This window comes from Heteronotia binoei, chromosome 21 (genome assembly GCF_032191835.1).
Source record: "Heteronotia binoei isolate CCM8104 ecotype False Entrance Well chromosome 21, APGP_CSIRO_Hbin_v1, whole genome shotgun sequence".
In the NCBI taxonomy this organism is placed as follows: Eukaryota; Metazoa; Chordata; class Lepidosauria; order Squamata; family Gekkonidae; genus Heteronotia; species Heteronotia binoei.
The window spans coordinates 119,508,565-119,534,093 of record NC_083243.1 but is presented as its reverse complement, the minus strand read 5'-3'; positions in this window follow the sequence as shown (position 1 = coordinate 119,534,093).

The window sequence follows — 25,529 nt, the reverse complement described above, 5'->3', positions numbered from 1 at the left end:
AATACCAACTCAGATTCCACTTATGATAGCTTCTGGAGCCTCCTGAACAGATGAGCCTGGCAGGGGTTCAGGGGGATTCAATAAATTAGTAAGAGGGCTTGTGTCACAACAGATGTGACTGCATGTCTTTAAATGATTTTTGTTATTCTGCTTTCCCTCTTGCAATTCATTGGCTTTAGCAAGATATATATATATATATACACGAGGTCTCTTTCAAATCAACCAGGATTTTTATTAACAAGACAAAAAACTACCCATGACAACTAAGCACATTAGTGGGACATACTCTTATATCTCCCAAGGGAGGATAGTGAGTTCAGATCAACATATTGTTCTGTGCCATTTCACACTCATACAAAATCTGCATGGCAAGTTGATAAAAGAATTAGTGATTTTTATTTACTCCCCCACGTTTGCATTTAATAAGCCTTCAAGGTGGCTCTCAAATATTATAACAGTTAAGCAAGATCCAAGGCACTATATTAAAACATTCACAATAAAGATGAGTAAATCTGAAACACAGCATTAAAACCAGGCACAGTGACAAGTATCCAACCATGCAGCTGGAATGACGTCCTCCCTCCTCTAGAGATCTTTTTCCACTGGCCACTTCACAGCAGTGATTTCCACCAGTCTCCCTCAGGTGGTTAGACACACACCAAAGAGATTAACAAAGTATGTTATCAATTTAATGCTACAGCATATAACACTGTTTTCATTTTAATGCCTAAAGGATAACAATTTGCCACATTAATCTATCCATGGAGAGTGTTCCATAAATGGGACACAATCACCAAAAAGACTATCTGTGGTTGTCAGCACATATTTAACCTGACAGCACATATACACCAGCTTCCAGTGGAGTACCAAGTCAGGTTCAAAATTTTGGTATTGACCTTTAAGGCCTTGAGCAGTCTGGGACAAACATATCTTCAGGACTGTCTCATTTGGCATGTCCCCAGGAGAGCTTTGCAGATAATTGCCTGATGGTGAACCTTAGCCCTAGAGATGTCCGGTTGTCCTTGACCAGGGCCAGGGCCTTTTCAGTCTTGGCCCTGACCCGGTGGAACTCTGCCAAATACCATCGGGTCCTGCAAGATCTTATGCAATTCTGCAAGGCCTTTAAGACAGAGATGTTCCACCAGGCTTTTGGATGAGGACAGTCAGCTCTACTGGCTGGCACCCTCTCTCCTTCCCCCTCCCATAATTTCTGATTTTGTGCTCCCTCTCCCCTGCCCAGAAAGTGACCAGGTAATCCAGAACTGGGATAGAAAATTTACAGGACTCCATTTTAGTCTTCTTTTAATCTTGTTTTTCCCATTTTTTATCAACCTTGTTATATTGAATTTTAATCTTCTGTACATTGTTTTACGGTTTTATGATTCCTTTGTACATCAGAGTCTGGTGTGAGCTGGGATAGGATGGTTAACAAATCAAATGAATAATAACAATCCTCCTCCTCTCTGCTTCCTCATATTTAACCAGTTTGTAATCCCTGAGGGCTTGTCCTCTTATCCTATGACTATTGAGTTTACTCAGGTACTTTGTTGAGGTAACTTGTCAAAAACATTCTGGAAGTCCAAGCATATAATCTATTATTCCACAGGTTGTTAATTTTCTCAAACTGACAGATTAATGAGGCAGGACTCCCCTTTAAAGGAGCCATGCTGATTTCTTCCAGCAGGCTTAATTTGTCTATATGCTTTATAATTCTTTCTTTAATAACAGTTTCTTCTAAATTACCTGGGATAGATTATAGTCTAACTCATCTATAATTTCCTAACTCATCTATAATAACCTTTAAAAATACTTTGTTGATGGGAGGGGGTGGAATTCAGCAGGGGGGATGTTTTACAACATTTGGTTCTGTCATCAATATTTTGCTATGTAAGCCACATGGCTCTGTTCTCTCTCACACTACACTAAAGTGACACAAAAAAACTATTAAAGAGTTTCAAAATATAACATCAAAGACAGCTGTTGCTCTGGCTCTCAGTGTCTGCAGGAGGGGGCAAGATGACAGCGCTAATACCTTTATGCTGGTTCTGTCCCAACCTTTAACAGAACTTTTGAAAGCAATTAATCTTGATTTCATAAACATGCTTTCATTTTGGAGTATATGATGAACAAGTGTTTTATATGATTCACCCTTCATTTGTGTGAAGTAGACAAAGTACAATACAATACTGACTTTGTGCGCATAATATAAAAGCTAAAATTTGAATACCAGTGCCAAATTCAACAACTCTTCATTCTGACAGTGGTCAGGATTCCTACCTCCTGCCCCTTTAGAAATAGCAATATTCAAAGATAATGCATTCCCTTCTTTTTAGCTTCACAAAGAAAAGCTGTTTTTACTTGAAAGGACATAGTGATCTATTTTCAGAACAAATAGTCCCTGAAAAGGTGCCAGACTATTATGAATGTTATCTATTATACCTCATATTGTGAGCATAGTATGCTGAGTATCTCCCCACCCCTTGTCATTTTAATGGACAACTCTATTGTAGCTAAACAAATGTTAGTGCCTTTAGAGGGAACTGTAGATCTTTTCAAAATGCAGTACAGCTGACTGACAGGCCAGGATTGGGGGGAAAGCCAGATGTAAATTCATTTTTGAAAGCTAGACATAACCATAATCTTCAAAAGATGCAAAATGTACTCTGCAAGAGCAAACTTTTTTTAAAGAAAGAAAATGGGATTTTAATGGTACTGAAATAGATATTCTATACACATTCATCTTCCCCTTTAATTGTATTTTAACCTGACAATAACCTTAAGAAATCTATTGTTCCGCAGTAAAACTAGCGTAGTTGAGGGGTGGAGCATCGCTCAAAGATGGTGGACGCATCTTAAGAAGGCTCTGACCATCTCCCCTGGCAAATCGTTCACAAAACGTGGTGGACATGATTTCAGACTCTGAGAGTATGGGAAGAAACTTCAAAGCAGCAGCTAAATCAGTGGCGAAGTCATCAGAATCAGTAAAATCTTTCTTTTCTTCATATGGTTCGCCCAGACCTTCACGCCAGGAAGGGCCTCTTAAATCCAACATGTGCGCCTTTTTTCAGTCTTTGATGGCTGAATATCTAGCTCTGGTTAATACTAAACTGGACACTCTCCCTGCAGAGTTAAAAGCGACATCTGAGATAGCTGAAAATACATCAGAGTTAGCCTTAACACTTCAAGAAAAAATTAAAGTGTTGTAGACCTCAGAAAGGCAACTTACCAAACACCTAAACATGTTGGAAGGGCGATGGTGTTTTTAAAATTCGAAATCCTGGGGTTTTCCAAAGGAGGTGGAGGCAACTAAGTCAATATTGTTGGGCAATTCAAATATATTGGTGGCAAATGCCTGCAGACTAGGCTCCATCACTTTGGCAAGAAGGGGTTATCCCAGGGACATTCTAGTCCAGGTTACTTCATCAGCAGTGAGAGACGCCATCTTAAAAGAAGTGTGACATTGAGAGCTTTCTGTTGATGGAAAACGCATTCTCCTGCTTTTGGACTTATCTCCTGAATTGATTGCTAAACCATGCTTTTTAAGACCGATGATTAGTAAACTGCTAGAGAGCCAAATCAAATTCAGATGAAACCCTGCCTTGGACATAATAGTTCAAAGAATGTAAATGTGTTCCAAGCATCTGATGGTGTTACAGGGAAAGTTTTACTTAATGCTTTAAATTTGTGTCTTACCCAGCAAGAGGAGGAAGTACTTTTAGCGCTAGATGAACCTGACGGAGCACAAAGCTAAATCCTATGCTTAAACTTATTATTGTTTCAATCTACATTGGATTTCTGCAAAATTACTTATGATTGCCACCTAACTACTTAAGATGTATTAAGAAGTTTAGATAATAGGCTTAGTTTCTGGAGATACTTCTGTAATGAATGAGTATGAAAGAGAGGCAATTGAATGAGAAAGAATGAATGAATGTGTACGTGTGTTTGTATGAGAATGAATCAATGTAAGGTGTGTGATCCAGTGTTTTATAAAACATAATTTATTTAAATAGATAGTTTGTTAAGTCAGCATAATTCCTGGATAATTTATAGTTCATCAAATACTTATTGATTACCCAATTGAGTTTTATAGATCTTAATAAAATTTATAAAGCAGGTTTTAGGTGCTTTTTTAACTTCTGATGGATCTTTACAGGTTTCAAGAATTAAGGGTGATTTAATCAATTTATTTAGATATTCTAATAGCTAGTATGGAATTGGGCTGACTGCTAAGTATATTTCTTGATCATATAGTAAAATGACACAAATAGCTATTAGTACTGGATATAGGAGTGAACATGTTTTTTAGTGTGCTTCTGAGAATGACTGTGTAATGTTATATAAGTTTGAATGGCCTGAGTTAAATACAAACACATGTAGGTTAATCTTTAGGAAAACTGAGTATGTTTTTATTAGTTTAATAAATGTGAGGAGATCCTATCTATGAAAGTTAAAAGGAGATTAAATAAGTGTATAGGTCAGGATAAATATGTTAAGGTTTTGTTTTCAGTGTTCAATATGTATAGTCACTGCCTTAACATATAGGACCTCTTTAATCTAATGAACTAAGCATTCATAAGGTAACTAATTAATAGAGAAACAATACAACTATATACAATAAGAGCACCAAGTACTTCTTAGTCAGCTCATAGAGTTCTTTTTCTTTCAGGAGAGTTTGATGGACAACCAATAACCATAGCATCTTTATATGCACCCAATTCACACCAAATTGAGTTCGTAAAAGACTTTTTGAATTCCAAGCTGGAGAGGTAATTATAGGATGTGACTTAAATCTCACTGCTGATCCAGTTTTAGATCACACCTATTAAACTAACAAGGCAATGCATGATCTTACTTCCTCAAATGTTCTTAAAGACCTTAACTTTTCCTACAATCTTAATGATGTATGGAGACAACTAAATCCTACTTCCAGATCTTATACTTTTTGCTCAGCAGTACATGATGTTTATTTTCGAATTATCTTCTTGTTTCATACTCTTTAATAGGCAAAGTCTTTGATGCAGACTTTGGAGACAGCACTATCAGACCATACTTGGGTAATCAGCAGATTAAAATTTCAACAATCAGATGGTAAAGGTTTTAATTGGTCTTTTATCCTTTATTGTTACAACAAAACAGCATTTGTAAAGACATTATAAAACAAATCCAAGAATATTTTCAGTTCAACTCTGATTGTGGTGTTTCCCCTGAATAGGTTTGGGACTCATTTAAAGCAGTAATGCAAGGCAAGCTATTGTCCATCTCTTCATAATGCAAAAAAGAAAGGCAAGCATTAATTTCAGATCTTAGAGCCTCCATTAAAACCATGGAATGAAAACACATGAAATTTGGGGAAAACAAGCTACTTAAAAAAATTAATTTTGAAAGGAAAAAGCTTGAAGCTCTAGAGACTTCAGCGATTCAAAACAATCTGAGATACCACAAGCAGAAATATGTAACAAAAACGCCAAGGGCAGTAAAATTACTAAAACATAGAATGGCACAGAAAAGATCCTCCACTTTAATACATGCACTATGTTCTCCTAAAGAAGAAATCATTAATACCTCAAAAGGGGTTACACAAATCTTTCAGGACTTTTATCAAAATCTATACTCTTCCAAAACGGGATATTTTGGATTAATTTTAAAACATAAATTTTGATATTAAATTCTCCAATTACCATTGTATGGCTTTAGATTCTCCAATTACTCTTGGAGGGCAAATATCCTACAGTTACTCTTAAAATAGCTAAATTTGGTTGGTTTGCCTTTAGGATGAGAAAATTACTAGTAGCTTTTAATGGCTGTTTCTGTATATTTTTCAGTTTTAATTATGTTATAATACTTTTATCATGTTTTACAGTTAGTTCTTATGGAGATGTATAGTTATCACTTTTGTTTAAGATATTGGCTTTTGTCGTAAATAAAATCTATCTCCAATTACTCCACTTGAAGTTAAAGATGCCATCATGGGCATAAAATCAAACAAGGCCACAGGCAAAGATGGCTTTCCTATTGAACCGTATAAAAAGTTTTTACCCCAAGTCTTGCAACCTATCACAAACTTATGTAACACTATAATGAGTACTGGAACCATCCCGAGCTCTTGGTCTGAGGCAGAATGATTCTTCTCCACAAACCAAGAAAGGACAAATTGGATCCAGCTGTCAAGTCTCTGATCCTTTCATCTTATTTGGTTTACAGCTCCTGCTGAATTACAGCCCTTGGTTTTTGAGTCAGTCCTGTGTTGCGTCTTCAGAAGAATATGAGGTATCAAAGCCTCTAACCATTCCATGCTTTTCGCAAGCCTCTTATCGGTTCCTGTGTGCTTTGTAGAACTCTGTAGTAAAAATCAATGTTATTATAACCTTATAGTCTATAGTTTTGAATGTTACTGCTGTTTGCTAACGGCTAATGTTCATCTGTATAATGCTTGCTCTGCCTTCATTGTTCAATCTTCTCACTGACTCGTCAGTGATATGTCCTACTCTATCTACAATAAATGAATCTATTTGAAAATACAAAGGATCTCATTGTCAGCACTGGGGACTTGACGCCAGCATCTTTTCAGCCTATTAGAAGAAGAAGAAGAAGAAGAAGATGATATTGGATTTATATCCCGCCCTCCACTCTGAAGAGTCTCAGAGCGGCTCACAATCTCCTTTACCTTCCTCCCCCACAACAGACACCCTGTGAGGTGGGTGGGGCTGGAGAGGGCTCTCACAGCAGCTGCCCTTTCAAGGACAACCTCTGCCAGGGCTATGGCTGACCCAAGGCCATGCTAGCAGGTGCAAGTGGAGGAGTGGGGAATCAAACCCGGTTCTCCCAGATAAGAGTCCGCACACTTAACCACTACACCAAACTGGCTCTCCATCATTTTAAATCATGTTCTCAAAATTTTTTCAGCACCAATAGCAAATAGACTTAATAAAATAATTACATGTTATATACATCCAGACCAATCAAGTTTTATGTCCAATAGATCAATTTCTGATAATATAAAAAGAGCCCTTAATATAGTTCACTTTAGTGAATCACATCAAATTGAATCGGTCATGTTATCATTGGATGCCAAGAAGGCATTTGATAAAGTGGAGATACAATAGATTCTAGAAGTCATGGGCTTTGGACCTAATTTTCTGAAAATCATATCAGCACTGTATAAGGAACCCAAAGCTCAACTTATTGTTAACAACTTCAGATCAGATAATTTCAATCTGTATAGGGGAACTAGGCAGGGATGTCCATTATCACCCATACTCTTTGCAATATCTCTAGAACCTTTGGCGCATGTCATTCATTCTGACCCCCTTTATAACAGGTATTAAAATTAATGATGAAATTCATAAATTAAATTTTTTCACAGATGATGCTCTTATCTATTGCTCAAAGCTCGGTTTATCTTTGCAAGAATTAATGATTGGGATTGGGATTTAGCAAGGTTTCAGGCTTCTCAATAAATGTTTCCAAATCAGCAATATTTCTTATTTTTATCTCTAATTATGAAGTGGAACAACAAAATGCTTGGAGTAAAGATTGTCAAAAGAATTTCAACGAAGAGCAGTGGTTTAACTTTTGGTCTAACTCTCTTTTTAGTACCCTGGCCTTAAATTTTAAACTATTGCAATTTAAGATTTAGACTAGATGGTATTTAACACCTTTAAGGCTATTTCATTCCAAGCACAAAGCAAATCCACTTTGCTGGAAAGGTTGCATACAAACAGGATCTTTCAAACATTGCTGGTGGGATTGTCCTCTAATCCAAGACTTCTTGGAGAATGTCTTATCATTGATAAAATACTTGATGCTACCTGTCGGTAGAGCATGTGCAGAGTGCAGAAACAGGGAACAACCACCGGGTCGACGCGAGGAAAGACTATGAGCCACACACCAGCACCTTGTGTTAAATAGTGTATTTACAACTATATACAACAGACGTGGTGCGGTGAATACCATATACAATACTCAGGATCAAAGTGCTTCGCCAGGAACTCATTCTCACAAGAGAGAGATATTGTCTGGCACTGCACTCCATATATACATTGGTCAGCCAATCATAGCAGTCCACAAATATGCTGACTTGCAGCAGGTGCTTTCCCCAGATACAATCCAGCTTCAACCGGCCTTCTTCCAAGGTTGCTCTGGTCTGAGCTGTCAGAAGCTGTCATAATAGATGCACCTGCTCTAACCATGCTGTATCCATGCTGTGCACTATGGACTCATATACTGACACACCTCCTAGTCCGTAGGTAACAGCATGCCCAATAGCTTTACAATTCTACCATGCTCATCAGAGGTTAAACATTTTGTAAAAATATCGGCAGCATTCTCTTTTGACGTGCATTTCTCCAGCTTTATCAAATTGTTGGCAATAGCCTCCTTCACATTTTGATACCTGATGAGGATATGTTTACTCCTCCCCTTCACACATTGGTTCTCAGCCAGCTCCTTCGCTGCTGAATTGTCACCATAGACTGTGACAGGTAGGCTAACAGGTAACTCCAGATCTTTCAGAAGTTGTACCATCCACTCAAGATTCATTACACACTCATTGAGTGAACCATATTCAGCCTTGCATGTGCTACATGCCACCAATGCTTGCTTTACGGCTTTCCAAAGCAATAAAGCGTTACCCAGGAATACTCCCACTCCTGTTGTTGATTTGGCCTAGGGTCGATCACCCCAGCTGGCATCTGCGTAAGCACATAACGCGAGCTTTTCCCCCACCCTGAGTGACAGCCTCTGCTCTGAAGTGCCACTTAGGTAGCGCAGCACCCTCTTTGCTGCCACCCAGTCTTTAGTGTGAGGCTCTGCATTCTTTTGGCACAGAATGTGCACGGCATAACTTATGTCCGGCCTGGACCAACAAGCCAGATGCAGTAAAGACCCCACCAGAGACTTATACAGTTGCACATTGGGGAACAGATCACCTTCTGGTTCCTTACTGTAACCAGTCGTCATAGGAGTATATTTGTATATTTTGTTGACTGTTTGCAGTAAATTCTGTAAGTTTTATATTTGAAATAAAAAGTTTAAAGGTGTAAAAACCTTACTGTAGTTACTAAATAGATAGCAATTCATACTGACGGGCTAACGTGTAATCATTGTAAGAAGCAGCATAATTATTCTCTTTCAACGCATAAAGATGAATGCAAGCTTCCTGTGAAAAACAGAGCTGGTTGTGGAAGGTATTCTTTCAGTAGGGGCTGTGTCTTTAATAAGTGTTTCACATGAACACTATCCTTAAATAGTCCATTATAAGGACAATATGAGAGGTGGTCATCTCAGGTGACAAATATGTCAAAAGAAAGACTTTCAATAAATCAGATCTGTACTGGGGGTTTCTGGGATCACACACAAGAAAGTAAGGCAAGGTAACACAGTGGAGGACACCTACCCAATTTAGCCATGAGGAAAAATATCTTAAGCAAGCCTCACTGTGCAGTCAAAACTATGCTAGGTTACATGTATGTTACAGAAATTAGTATATACCAGGGGTGGCCAACAGTAGCTCTCCAGATGTTTTTTGCCTACAACTTCCATCAGCCCCAGTCAGCATGGCCAATGGCTGGGGCTGATGAGAGTTGTAGGTAAAAAACATCTGGCGAGCGTTGGCCACCCCCAGTATATACTATAGTGCTGGAATAATTTACCAAAGAATGTAAGAGACCCTGGTGTTACAAAATCTAGTTCTCTCCTACTGTAGAATGTAATGCTAGACTGCGCTGAAATAAGTAGAAACACTTCCAGGCAAGGAGGTGCAAGATAAAAGTGCCTCTAAGAAAAAGTCTGTTGCTACCAAGCTCATTTTGTAGCCCTGACCTGCTCACAAAAAATGTTATTAGCTCAGCCTGATAACATTATCACGTCCACAGTGGATACAAATGCACATTTCACCACTGCTATGCAGCCCTGTAGCCAGAATTTTGGGGTGGAGGGGCCCAGGGGATAAAATTTTGGGTGAGGGGTCCGTGGGGCTTGGCTGCTTCTTCCAGCTCTCTCTCGTGCTCTCTCTGTCGCTCTCTCTCCCCTTCTCTCTCTGTTGCTCTTGCTGTCGCTGCCTCCTCTCACTCTCCCGCTCTCTCTCTCCCTGTCGCTGAAGAGGAGGCAAAAAATGGGGAGGTGGGTGGGAAAGAAGGGGGAGGAGGCAGCAAAAGCCAGTGTGCACTCTTCTCCTGGGGTCCCCAACAGGTGCCCGCAGGCCCTGGTGCATGCAGTGGTGTAGAAGGCAGGTGGGCTGGGGGAGAGTGGAAGGGATCTGGTGGAAGAGCCAGCCCAACCTCTCCCTGGCGTCCGGTGCTGGAGGCGAGCCAGGCGGCAGCAGAAGAGACACCCGCTGCCACCACTGGCTCAGTTCCACTCGCTCTCTTCACCCGCTCGCAGCAGCTAGAGATGCGCTGCAGCACCCCGAGCCAGCCCAAGCAGGCAAGCAGGCAAGTGGCGGCACCAGAGAAACAAGGCTTTTTGTGCTGTGGTGGAGAGGCCACCTTCCTGGGAGGGGCGTGGGGGACTCAGCGCTTCCACATGGAGGAGGCTGATGACCAGCCCCGATTGCCCAGGCCCGCTCCCTCTCCACTTCTTACCATGTAAACCTCTCACTCTCTTCACCCGCAGGCAGGTGGTGCAGCCAGAGAAATGAGGCTTTTTGCACTGGGGTAGAGAGGCTGCCCTCTGGGGAGGGGTATGGGAGGACTCAGCTCTTCCAGCCCCACCACCCAGAGGAGGCCAACAACCAGCCTCCTGGTTGCCTGGGCCTGTGCCCCCTCCTCCTCTTGCCCACTCTCTCTCACTTGCTCCCTCTTGTACTGTCTTGTGGGGGGGGGAATCGCCTGGGAATAGAGGGGCCCTACAAAGGGAAGGGAGGCTTACATGGAGTGGCCAGGCCCCTCCAGCCCCCCATCCCCACCCCGTAGCTACGGGCCTGCTGCCATGGCTGACCAGAATTGCAGTTGTCACAAAGGATAAGTTTGGAGGGAATCTGCTCTACTTGACCCTTCAACTCAATCACTAGTCACCGTCCCAACTACTCCTGCCATGACGGGGGTAGAACAAACAAAGCAAATTGCAGCTAGGTCATCCACTCAAAAAACAAACTGATTTCTACTGTGCGTGCATGTATTAAGCACAATTATGATCTATGCACTGTATGAAGTAGGCTGTTTAATTATTTTCTTATTTTAGCAATAAGTACATTTTCTTTGTTCTTCTCACAGGTTTGAAGGCGATAAGAATGACTTTGGGTCCCTACTGGGGAGAAAAATGAGTTATAAATAAACTTATATGCCCCAGCTGGGATGATATTGGGAAGTAGTCTCTCTCCCCACTTCTCCCATAGCATTTTGGTATATCAGTGTACCTTCCAAGTTTCCCTGGTTTTCCTGCAATCTTTCCCATGCTTGTTTCACTGCAATGTTTTAGGAAAGATCTCAGGAAACCTGGGGTGGTAGCCATGTAGACAGGAAAATCCAGGTTTTCTCAGTCCCACCCACATCAGCATTTCCCCATCAGGCAATTGACCTATCATCATAACATTACAACATCACTCAACGTATTCAAGGTGTCTTAAAATTAACTCAAAATATATATAAAAGGGGGCTTCTGCAGAAGAAAACAGAGTTAAATAATTTATGTAGGAAAAACATCACTATGGGCATTTTCGCACTGACCTTCAAGTGGTGCGACCACCCTCTTCACACCGGAGGATCTGCGCGGATTTCGCACAAGAAGCGCCGGAGCACCCAAAAGAGCCGGCGACTTCCGTCGCGAAACCCGCTCAAACGGAAACCGCCAAGAAGCAGGAAAACGTTTGAGCGGCTTTTTCAACGGAAGTCGCCGGCTCTTTTGGGTGCTCCGGCGCTTCTTGTGCGAAATCCGCGCAGATCCTCCTGTGTGAAGAGGGTGGTCGCGCCACTTGAAGGTCAGTGCGAAAACGCCCTATGTAATTTGCTCTTACATATTTCAAGAAATGCAGTTTTCTAAAACAAAGATTACATTTTCTGCAACAATACCTTGATTTTGTCTGTGAACTGCTTTTATTAGTAAATAGGGGTGATTTACAAAAAAATGGCACCTACCGGTGGCATTTCCTTATAAAACCTGATGTTACAAACTCAAATTCATTATTAACTCTATTCCTCAATGTAAATGTATAGCAGTAATATTAAGATTTTTTTTAGAGAGTAACAATTCAAATGAATTACTATTCATCTCTTGAACTGGGACACAAATATGAATCTGTTATTGAGGATCTTGTTCCACCTGCACACTTTTAAACAAGGGAAAGAAAGCATTCATGTGCATCTTCTGAGAACAAGCTTTAAAATTTGTGTGAAATAAATACATTGTCAGACATTAGGAGAAAAAGAACCCAGAAAGAAAGCAACAGAGCAGATTCAAAAGATGAAAGGACAATTGAAGATAAAAGCTAAATCTGACCAAAATGTATAAGGCATAAGATACTCAGAACAAAATAAAAGAGATTGGTTTCAGAACTAAGGAATGACAAGGAATAATGAGACCAGAAGAAAAAAAAAAATCAGGGAATATTTTATAACTATTTCAATTACAAGCCAAAATGCTTTATAGGAATATGTAGTCTGAAGTGACAAAAACCCCTGGGCTACACCTTGCTGTGATGCAATTCCTAAACAAATTTTTTAAAAAAAGATGAATTATACTAAGGATGACAATGTCATTTGTACGAAACAAGTCACATTCTTTACTCTAAATCAAGAGAGATTAATCCAACCTGGAATTCAGCCATTAATATTGTTAATACATTTATTTGTAAGGAGAATTACAATAATTCCTTGTTCTTGTTCACTTCAGGCACTTGTTTTGCTAATCCAGTTATATGAATGGAGGCATTGTAAAAATGCTTTTAATGCCAATAGTGACTTTCTCAGAATTATTATATGGTTGTTAGCATTAAAAGTGGTTATTAAAAAATAGACAGGTGTGTTACTGCATCACACGAGTTGCTCTAGGGCAGTATTACATCTCCACATGTGTGGACCCACTGTATAGGCCACCCATAAAATTCCATATTAGATTCCTTTAAAAATCACAGGAATAACAAATTGCAAATGACCTTGGCTTATATTTCCTATTCTGGGTATATCCATACAGCAACTGAAAATGACAATTGTGAAAATCCATTTCTGATGCTAAATGCATTAATACCAACTCGGTAAGTTCCCTACCTGTCGCTATACACCCACTACACAAAATGCGGCAAGTGCTGTTCCAGCCAATCTGCAAAATGTAGTAAAGATATTGGATTTATATCCTGCCCTCCACTACGAATCTCAGAGCAGGACACAGTCTCCTTTATCTTCCTCCCCCACAACAGACACCCTGTGAGGTGGGTGGGGCTGAGAGGGCTCTCACAGCAGCTGCCCTTTTAAGGACAACCTCTGCCAGAGCTATGGCTGATCCATGGCCATTCCAGCAAGTGCAAATGGAGGAGTGGGGAATCAAACCTGGTTATCCCAGATAAGAATCTGCACACATAACCACTACACCAATCTGGCTCTTACAGTATCTAGCTATACAGTCTAGCTATACAGTGGAATTAATTTTTAAAGCATTGCTTCTTATGATTCTACTATAGCACAAAAGTGCCAACCAGGAGTATCAGAAATTGTTACCTCAACACACTCTTTGATATAAAGATCCCCCACAATTCTGATGAAAGGACAACCAAAACACACTAATATCAAAATATATATGACTAACTTAGTTTGCAGAGAGATGAATTTGAAGTCATTGACAGTCATTCACTGTAACTGGAAGTAACTGATCTTAGTAGCTAGCCAGAATTTGAGTTACCAATCCTATCCATTTCCCAAGGTGAAGGTGACATCTGGTGTCAGGCCTTAGTCTGTTCTGCAGGCATTTTGAAAAAATATTGCCTTCAAGCAGAAAAGACCCTATCTCCTTCCTAAGCTCCAAGATGGAGAAGGGGGTAAGAGTTTGAATCTAACAGAGCATTTATGTTGTCAGGTTTTCTATCCATGGAGTGATATTTCCTTGTCTCCATCATCTCACTGAGGCCCAAAATATCCTTTGAAACACAGGAGTATTTGGGGCTGCAGGGGGAGGGGCAAGGCGAGAAAGTCATACTCTTTGGATGGAAATCCCTCTGTCCACAGAAATGAACCTCTAGATCCAACCCATGGTCTTCCCAATCACATTCAGCTTTGGGGGTCCTTGAGCTCTCCAAAGCTGAGAGCAACTGTGAATCCCTGCATAGCTACATGCTTTGCCCTGGCTTTGGAAACTTTATGTTTACAAAGCTCACAATGATGTCAATAGACAAAATCCTGCACTATCCTCTCCGAGGGACAATACATTTACTCCATCATATTCAGCTTTATCTTCACTGGGGGGTGGGGCAAAGAGATGCTAGCTAAAGAAACTATCAAGCAAATCAGTTAACTGCTACTGTCCACCAATATGGCAATTAATGATTATCATCAGTTACATAAATAAAAGCCCAACCGTGGTGGCAATTCTGAGGATTTTCATTCATTAGATGTGGCTTGTACAGGATTGGCTCACACCGTCTCTGCCGTGCCATTGGCTGATTCTGCTCTCCCCGCCCACCGCCAGCCCATCAGGCAATAACTCTAGCATAAGCCCACTGACCTTCGATTGAGACAGTTCTCTGCTGACAGGGGGCATCCTGATCAGTACTGCCTCTCCTCAGGGCCTGGTTGTACGAAGTCCAGGACAGTCTGTCTGAGAGTGGGCAAGGAGGTGCAAGGGTGTAAAACAGGGGGGAAATTTGTGGTGCCTGCCCCCGCCCCCCAGACCGCCCCTCAGCTATGGGCCTGTGCTCATGAGAAAACAGCAGGGTTCCTTCTCTTCAACTGAGGCAAAAGGAATATTTATTCACAGCATGGAGGGGCCCTTGCCACCTGCCAATATGCTTCACTCCTATTCCAATTAGGCTACAGTGGGCTCACATGACAGAATGGACTCTGAGGAAGAGGCCTTTCCTCCTGTTGCCAATCTCCAGGTGAGGGCTGGAGATCACTCAGAGTTACAACTGCTCTCCAAATGGCAGAGATCAGCTCGAGAAGGGGGGGAGTGAATGCCTTCACTTGGGTGGGAAGACACAAGGCTGGGGGGAGCACTCGCACAGAGGCCTTCAGTGGTACCTTTCCACGTTGGTCAGAAATTCCTAAGCCCTCTGAAGGAGGCCTTTCCTCCTGGGGAACCACTGTTGCCAATCTCCAGGTGAGGGCCGTAGAAGCTGACTGGGTGATTTCAAACCAGCTTAATCTGCCTCATGGGATTATTGTTGTTCAGATCAAAGGGGGGAGAGGAGAGGAGAATTCTGTAAGCTGATGCAACGGCTGACGACTCCTCCCTATTAAACAGTCTGTCAGAGAGAGAGTGTTGGTCTGAAAGGTCTCACTACAGGCCTCTGAGGCAGAACTCATTGGGCCCAGTTTCAGGTTGGTGAGAAATTCCTGGAGATTCTGTGGTGGAGTTTGAGAAGGGCATAGCAGTTAGGGCTTCAGAGTGGGGTCTGCTGGACCTAGGTTCTTGCTGTGGAAGCTGACTGACTGATTTCAGACCAGTCAGACTTCCAGACTAACCTGCCTCATAGGGTTGTTGTTCAGATCACATGGGGGGGGGGAGAATGATGTAAACTGCTTTGGTTCCCCCACCCCCACTGTGAAGAATGACTAATTTTCCTATATAGAGGCTGCAGGGAGGGCAAAGATGATGGAAAGCTTAAGTTAGAGGGGCAAATAAAGGGAAGGAGATAGGGTTGCCAACTCCAGCTTAGGGAATTCCTGGAGATTTAAGGGGCTGGGTCTGGAGAGGGCAGGATTTAAGAAGGGACCTCAGAGAGGTACAATGCCATAGACTCCAAACCAACAATTTCCTCCTGGAAACACTGTTGCCAATCTCCAGGTGAGGGCTGGAGATCACTCAGAATTACAACTGCTCTCCAGATGCCAGAGATCAGTTCATCTTGCGGTGTGGGGGGGAGTGAATGCCTTCACTTGGGTGGGTGGGAAGACAGCAAGGGTGGCAGGCACTTGCCCAGAGCCTCCTTCTAGAGCCTGTTGTATTTTTTGCCTCAAGGGGCCTTACTCCTAGTATATATCATAATTCTCTTGTGGGCATTCCATGCACTCCAGAAATCATTGGCCCATCACAGCTCAGTCGGAGTCTCTGGGCTCCCATTGACTGACTCCCCTGCTCCCGCCTACTCAGGATCTGGAATGTTGAACAAACTGCCAGAAGCAGTCTTACCTCAGAGACAGTCATATCTCTTAGCTCTTCTCTGTCAACTGGCTTCAGAAAGGGCTGCAGAGCTCCTGCAGCCTCACAAAAGGCCCTATCAACAGCCCACACAGACGGACTCCCAGCACACACAGCCTCAGAAGGCGACTGCAATAGCTAGGAAGCCTGACTCTGCCTCAGAGGGCATGGCTGATCCACCTTTTCTGTCTTTCACTCTCTCTCTCCTCAGCCTTGCCCCAAGATGGTTGCCTGAGAAGGAGATAGAGAAGCCTCACAGGGTTGTTCAGATCAAAGAGGGGAGAGAAATGAGAATGAGGTCAGCTGCTTTGGTCCCCTACCCGCCACCCACCACACACACACTGTGAAGAAAGACTGTCCTTTTCCTTAGAGGCTGCAGGGTTGGCAATTCCAGGTTAGGAACTTCCAGATGGCAGAAATCAGCTCCCCTTGAGGTGTGTGTATGTGTCGGGCGAGGGGGGGCGGGGATTAATGACTTCATTGGGTGGGAGGGCACTCTCCCAGAGGCCTTTAGTGGTACCTTTCCAAGTTGGTGGAAAATTCCTAATAGATCACTACAGACCACTGAGGGAAAGGCCTTTGTTGCCAATCTCCAGGTGAGAGAATAAGACACAAAGCCTACCGCGAAAACCAGCTTCCATCTCAAAATAAACAATTTCAACATAGAAAAGCATGCACATATATTGATTTCAAAAGCAATCATGACATTTGGTCCTTAGTACAAAAGGAAACGTATACACCAAGAGTCCACTCTTTTCTGTAGCAAACGATCAGTTCATTCCTTGGAATCCCGGTGCAGTAATATGAAAGATCAATGTCTATTGAGGAATGCAGCCAATAATCCAACTCTTGCGAAGACAAGGTCGTACTGGAACCCTTTTTTCGCCTGAGCTTCTTCAAGCTGCAAATATTCCTAAACATATAAAAAGATCATATAAAAAGGAAACCATATGCACGTAAGCCACACATTAAATTTTATACAAACCCATTAAAAATAACCAACCTTTTAGCAATTTCTTCATAACCTAGGCTAACCAAGTCAACCCATTCTTAATTGAACACACAAAAGGTGCTAAAGTGAATTCTTACTTGTTGCTTATATGCAACAGGTGTCAGCAGTCTCAAACATTCCTTAAAGAAACAATGTAACCAGCTACAGCAATGTCCAAACCAAAACTTACAGAACAAAAACATGCAGTACAAAATCTGAAACCCACAACGCCCTACTGTAATTATAAGAAGCATGCCAGGTCCCAGTCACTATTGCGTCCATGGGGAGTTAAAGTCCTTAATTTAAAAATGCGCATTTCCTGTTGATGTAACCACCTGATGCTATCTACTCTCCCTTGCAGCCATGTTGGAAATTTAAGAAGCACACAAAAACGTAAAGGATCTGGTTCATGTCTGAATTGAATAAAGTGTTCCACCAAAGGAGCATCTACCACACGATTCTTCAATCTCGATTTATGCTCCAACACGCATATACGAATAGCACGTGTGGTGGAACTCAGATAATTTTTTTTACACGGACAGAGAATAGCATAAATATATTTCTGGGTAGCACATGTTGTGGTATCCTTCAAAAATATTTTATAACCAGTGTCTGGATGAACAAACACTGCAGTTTGTAAGGATAAACCACACGCAGAGCAAGCTCCGCATTTAAAATGCCCACCCATCCCCACCATTTTTGGTTCAGGCTATACAATATCTGTCTGTACTAAAAATTCTCCCAAATTCTTAGTTCTATTAAAGCCCATTTGTGGTATCTCCTGACACCCTGGTAAGTCCCTCACGAGAAACCAATTTTTTTTAATGACATTATAGATGGATTGAGTGAGAGGAGAAAATTGCATAGAGCAAATTATTCTATTCTCTGAATCCTTCCCCCATGACTGTCGGGAGTTCTCAAGCAGCGTGGCCCTATGTATCCGATTGATCTTAGAAACTGCTTCTGTTAAGATTCTATTCGGATACCCACGAGATCTAAATTGCTCACAAATCTTATTCCTCTCCTATTCAAAATCTTGTGTCCTTGTTGAATTTCGTTTAGCTCTCATAAGCTGACTATAGGGCAAACTTGCCCTTAAATGTGTAGGATGACATGAACGAAAATGTAATGGGGCACTCTTATCTGTAGGCTTTCTATAGATTTTTACTACTAAGGTACTGTCCTCCGTCTTAAAGACGCATGTGTCTAAAAAAGCAATAGTATGTCTTATCAGCTGTGTATGTAAATTTAATGGAAGGATGTATACTATTCATCCACTCCATGAGTGGGGAGACTGCTGATTCATGTGTAATCACTGCCATAATATCATCTATATATCGTTTGAACCATATTATGGACCCAAAAAATGGATTGACGTCAGAATTATCCTCAACAAACATAGCCGGGGGTTTCTGAATCTTCAACCCTCGTGGTATCATATCTGATGTACAATAATCTCTTAAAGAAATCGCATGTAAATTCATCCTGATTTCTTTTTTCATCAAGTAGTCCAAAGTAGACCAATAGGAGGGGAGGGACGGTGGCTCAGTGGTAGAGCATCTGCTTGGGTCCATAATATGGTTCAAACGATATATAGATGATATTATGGCAGTGATTACGCATGAATCAGCAGTCTCCCCACTGTAGTTTTGGACCAGGCATTTACTTCCAACCTAAACTGCCTCTCAGGGTTGTTGTTCAGATCACATGGGGGGAGAGGAGAATGATGCAAACTTCTTTGACCCCTCCACTGTAGAAGTTGCAGGGAGGGGGAAGGCAGTGGAAAGCTGAAGTCAGAAGGGCAGATAAAGGAAAGGAGATAGGGTTGCCAACTCTAGGGTGGGACCTGGAGAGGTTGGGGTTTGAGAAGGCATAGGATCTCAGACAGGTACAAAGCCATTTCCTTCTGGGGAGGCACTTAGAGATCACTCACATTTACAACTGTTCTCTAGATGGCAGACATTAGTTCCCCCTGAGGTGGGGGGAGGCAATGCCTTCACTTGGGTGGGTGGGCAGACAGCAAGGGTGGCAGGCTATCGCCCAGAGCCTCCTTCTAAAACCAGTTATATTTTCTTCACAACGGGCCTTACACCTAGTAGCATCAATAATTTTGCTTACCTTTATGTTTGCGGGATGTTTCTATAAAGGCAGCTACGCCAAATTCCAAATTTTTAGGATGTTTCATATTATTCGTTATATTATGCAATGAAACTGCATTCAGTTCTTCACAATCTTCACTTTCTCTCGCAAGGTCTGTTTCATGAATGTCAGATTTCCAGGCACAGGAAACCCAGTCATGGTCTCTAAGAGAACACTGGCTAACACCTATGAAAATGACTGAAGCAGTATCAAAACCAGGCCACCTGCTTAAGAGCACAGGGTCTCTATATTCTTGGGGACAACCTTGGTAAGGAGAAAAATAGGACTTTATAAATAAACCAAAAGGGAAAAAGCTCAACCCAAGGAGGACTGAAAACACTTCATAGGGATGAATTGTCAAAGTGCCTGAGTGTCAGTTGAAGAAAAAGAGGCAGGGGAACTTGAAATCCCCTGGCCAAGTCCCTAAAAACTTAGAAAATACTTCAGCAAGACATTTTGTGGGGATTAAATAGAACTTTCAGATTGTTCTCTCTTGGCATGATTCCTTGCAGGCCCCTCTGTCATATCTGAGAGCATACAAAATATTCTTCTTCCCCTGATGGCTGGTGGCGGAGCAGGAGCAAAACACTGCCACTGTGTGTCAGGGAGCGGGGTCATGACTGATGCCACTTCACTAGCACTACTTATGTGCCTGATTATTTCCTACATGCCAAATCTGTATATTTGTAAATAAAGAGATATTATACAAACACAAAAAGTCTTCATACCCTTTTCTCACAAAGAAGTTGACTTTGCTTCCAAACTGCTTTGAAAATGATTTTTTATTACTGAAGAATTGGCAAACTAACAGCAATAAAAAAGCCAGCTAACTGGTCCCCAAAACTTTGGATACAGGGAAAAAATTAAGCTTTCCTGTGCTTTGACCACAAAGAGTTAAATTGTAATTCTAGTTATGCTCCTGTTTCATACCACAAGTCAGAACAACCATGCCACTTTAATTCCTATGCCTGTCCAACCTCAAGATACATTCTACAACACTGAAGAGCTTGGCAAGACACATTTCTTGCTTTTGTTTATGTTCCCTCCTTAGCATTCTCTCAGCATCTTTCCAGCTGTATGCATTAACTTTAATTAGCATTTCCTCAAACAAAGCAAGAATCCTATTATTAACCACTGGAGGTGTTAATTTGTTTAGGAATCTGGATTGCCAGGATCCATCTCCCTCCTCTCTTTCCTCATTCTTTTTGTACAAGCAAGCTTTGAGACAAATTGATTTGGATCTTTCCCCATCCAAAGGATCATGTAACAATTAAAAGCAAATAAATGAAATTAAAATAAAATTTAAACCCACCCTTTCAACAATAGGGCTTCTGATTTAATTTTATCCATGCTAATGAATAAAACATGAGATTCCTCCCCAACCTTTGTAAATTAAAGCAGTTGCCTTGTGCATCAAACAGCTCCATCTACTGGCCACTAAACTCTGCCATGTGTGCTCTTAGTAATTTCTATTTTTGTCAATTAGCACCATTATTTACTTAGTGTAAACTGAAGTATTTTGAAGCATGTTAAAATTAGTTTTCTCAGAACAAAGACAAAATGTAATACGAAGTTTACAATCTCAGTTAAAATGAAACACCATGGATGATAATACCTAGAGAAAAAAAAGAGAATAAAAATGAGAGATTACAGCCACAAAACCAATAACCAAAGAAGCCAATTTCATCCAATTTATCCAGGTTTTACTGAAGTGGCAAGTATTTCAATAGGACGGTTCACTATAATCTCTTACATAAATGTCATACATCATTCTGTAAAATTGTTTAGAGATAGCCCTGCAACAGTGATGAAGTTTTACAGGGGTCATATACCAATTACAAAGTGTTCAGTAAGATGCCGGGGGGGGGGGGGGTCCCAGGCTATAGTTAGAGAGCACCTGATGAGCAGCCTTTCTGAAGCCAAGGAAAAATGGGCAGAAGTGCTTGCACAGCAGACTTCTGAGGAGTCCTATGTAAGCCAGCATCAGTTCCAGAGAAAGAAAAGTGGGATAAACGTGATCATTTCTCATTCACCTTGGGCACTTCTACAGAGGGGAAGATTTTTCCAGCATGAACAATATGCACCTGTCAGATACTCTCTTGGAGACAAAGGTAAAGGGGTCATTAGTTCCCATTATTTATTTAGCTAATTTCAGGTCAGAGTAAATATATCAAAGGGTCAGCCTATGAGATCAAAGTGATGACAGTGGGGGGGGGGAGTCTTCTCTGCCACCAGTGCTTCTCTGCTCATCCAGAAGAGTGATCCAAAGTGTTTTTAGTCCTACCACCACTCCTTTGGAAGAGAAAAGTATAGTTGCCCGATGTTATGTATGTGGACTCAAGTGAAGATTTTGGGTGTTCCTGCCTGGCTCATTGGAGCCATATGGACTGAGCTTGGAGACTTGGGAACAATGGGCTGCAGGATCCAAATCTCTGCCGCCCTGGACCAATCACAAGCCCCTGCTGGTTTGAATGACCCAATAACGTGCTTGCACGGGATCCCAGGGATGTATATAAATTTGGCCCCATTGGCCTAGTTCTCACAGTGCAGCCACCTACCATGCTGTACTTAATAAAGAGCTGGTTATCACTTATACTTCGACTCTTCAATGCATAGAACCCACTATACAATAGTGGTGATGAGGATGGGATTCGAACCCACACATGCATAGCACAATGGATTAGCAATATTAGCTTAGAACCCACTATACAATACCCACTTTGACAAACTTGCTATAGTTTTGCTGATGAAGTTATTCTCAGATGGTCTGTAATATTTCTGGAGCCACAGATAAAGACTGTCTTAATAAAGAATAGCATGAAACAACTTTAATGTGAATGGAAAGGAAAACAGTTTCTAAACCTTGCTCTAGAATTAAGCTCATCTGATCTTAAAGCAAATCCTCACACTATCAGTTCCCTAACACTGTTAACTATAAGGGAATATAACAGGGTTGCACTTAGCTGTAACTGTTGTTAGTCGAGTTGTCATCTGTGCAGCCACACATTAGAGACCGCGCATGTCTAGGCCTTCTGACGGAGAAAATTTTCTAGGTTCTTAGGAAGAGAGGGTGCTTTTCCCTTCATTGCAAGCCCAGAACATTCCTGCCAAAACCATGTTGAAGACAAGAGGTGTCATTTTTCCTCAGTCCTTCCACACTAAGAAACACACCTTAAGAAAGAGCAAGGAGAGGGAACAGCTGTGAAGCGGTTCAAAGAGAGCCAGCATCAAACAAGACAAAACCAAAGACAGGGACCAGTGAGGTCCACATGCAGTTTTGGAGGACATATATTATAGAGCAACTGCTTAGAGGTGTGATGGGAAAAACTGATACCTCATCCACAAAATCATGGAAGGCCGAAATTGCAGCCAGGTGAACCTTCACAGAGGAGGGAGCTAAACCTGAGATACAGGAGGTACTCCAAAAGTAGAGGCAAGAGCCTGGAGAAAGGGGTGGAACCTTTCCTCTTTCCCCAGGTGGAAAAGCAGTCCCATTTCTTAGCGTAGACGTTAGAGATTAACAACTTTCAAGAATGGAGGAGTACTTCCAACACTCCAGAAGACAACATTAAATAGAAGAGTTTAGAAGCCATGCCATCGGGCACAATCTGGCTAAATCCTGATGCCTTAGAGAGCCTGGTGCAGTGCTCTTAAGGAATGTAGCTCCCCTAGGACAGGAGAAGCAGTTTTGCAAACAAGACCTGCCTGGGCCATAAGGGAGTGTCCACAATGCAGTGGGTGCCCTGAGCCCAAATCCTGCCCAGCAATCTCTCTATGAGGGGAAGAAGGGCACATATAAGAGACTCTTTGTCCAGAGAACCTGAAAAGCATACCCCAGAGACTAAGGGAATTTAGGAGTGGAGGGACCTTGCCTAGGACTCCCATTCCCACCACGTTTGTTAAGGCAGGGGGATGACTGGCAGTGATCCTATAGTTCCAGAGAGAGAGAGAGAGAGAAAGCTGCTCCAAAGTTAAAACCATTTATAAAAATTAAAACCATAATGCTATAACTTTCCAAACATATAAGAATCTAGTATTTGTATATAACATTAATTCAAATTTCAATACTTAAACATTGTGCAAAATAGTTCTATCAGGATATCCTTGGATGTTCTCATCAAGACCCAGAAAGAGGGTGGCTGGGCAGAGCAACAATTAAAAGAAAATCCAAATGTTAAATACCTTTTGCCATCTATTGAAGCTAATGTGGCTATCTATTAGACCCACGCAGGACTGGTCTGAAAGTGCACAGCACTCCAGGCAGACTTACTGCCCACAAGCCCCCAGGCCGATCCCCTCCCCTCCCATCCCCCCGCCCTCAGACACCAGCCTTGTGCTTACCAGCTTTGGGGGGCATCAGAATAGCACTCTCTTAATAGAGAGCAGAATGAGGCTTCGCTTCCCTCTCCCTTCTGAGTGTGCCAGGGGGGACAGGTGGCCAACCTCCCCTCCCCGCAACGGCATGCTCAGAGTAGTGACACCAGCCTTGTGCTTACCCACTTTGGCCAGCATCGTAATAGGCCCATCTCTCAGGAAGAGGCTTTGCTCTCACCCCTCTCTTCCAGAACAGGAAGGGAGGGGGAGCAAAGCCTTATTCTGCTATTAAGAGAGCACTATTCTGATGCCCCCCGAAGCCGATAAGCATCTGGCATCTGAAAGCACCAGGAGGGAGGGGGGCTGATGGAGGTGGCCTGCCCATGAGGGGGGGGGGGAGTGGCCTGCCTGCCGCTGCCACCTAACTGCCCCAGGGCAATAGGGCATTTGTCTTGGGTGCTGGGGGGGGAGGGGAGAGCCTAATTTGTCTAGTGAACAAGCTGGCCCTGGACCCGTGATGGACATTCTTGACCAAATCCAACCCCTCATATAAAGCAAGTATGAGCTTTGCCTGTTATTAGTGTTTTTGAGGGCATGAAGCCCCAGAATACTGGCATCGCTTCAAATGCTAATCTGCATATTGTCAGTGGGTCAGTGAAGCGCTAGACATGTACTACATCAAGGACATCTCAGGAGCCTGGCAATCTACGTTTAGACTTTGGAGCCAGTACCATTCTTTCAAGGGCAAAGTGCATTGGTGAATCCACTCTTGCTTGGAAAAATACAGCACTTAAGCCAGACTATAGAGGAGGGTGATCAAACTGCAGCTTGGGAACCACACGTGGCTCTTTCACACATATTGTGTGGTTCCTGGAGATTGAGGAGGAAATTAATGCAGGCTTACTCTCAAGTAAGTATGCTTAGCATCAGGACCTCAGTCAGCTTCTGAGTGCTGACCAGTAGGTAGGTAACTTTTTCCACCATGCATGAAGCAGGAAAATAGGCAGGCTTGCAAGCTCTTCTCTACCACAGAGGTCGCCCAGAGACTGACAGCAGGGAACATAAGAGAAGCCATGTTGGATCAGGCCAATGGCCAACACTGTCACACAGTGGCCAAAAAACCAGGTGCCATCAGGAAGTCCACCAGTGGGGTCAGGACACTAGAAGCCCCCCAAGCACCAAGCAAGACCAAGGGAGCCACTAGAAGGAGGGGTGGAATAAAAGAGGGCAACAAAAGATTTCCCCTTAGTTTCATAGCTCTTGTAGGAGAGTATTTACTAACCTTGGTGTCAAGGGAACGAGATGCATAATGATGCAAATAGTTGTCAGAGATTTATATGATACATGTGTGTTTCCTTCTCCCACTGGTGTCAAAAAATAATATGTAGTTTTCTGTAAGCTGCTCTGACTGCAACAAAATTCAGTAACGAATTGTGAAGTGCATAAATGTACATGGAACTCAGTAACTGCTTAACTCTGTCACTAAACTGATGTTCTTCATGCTAGGAAGTTACTTACCAATGTTTTCCTTTGTGTCTTGGAATCATGTGGAATCACTGCTGTTGATTCTTCAGTTCTTGCTGAATTCAAAATATGTGTTTTAAAAAATGACCAACTGGGAAGGAAAACAGGCAACTAAGATTAGTCACAAACAGTTATTTGAAGCATGACCCACATACAGAGAACAATTCTAATCAGATCGCCCAGGAAAGTGTTCTTAGGACTGAGGCCTTAGTTATCTCAGAACTGATATTTCCCTTGCATTATCAAACACTATATGGTCATTTTGCAGCTGGATACT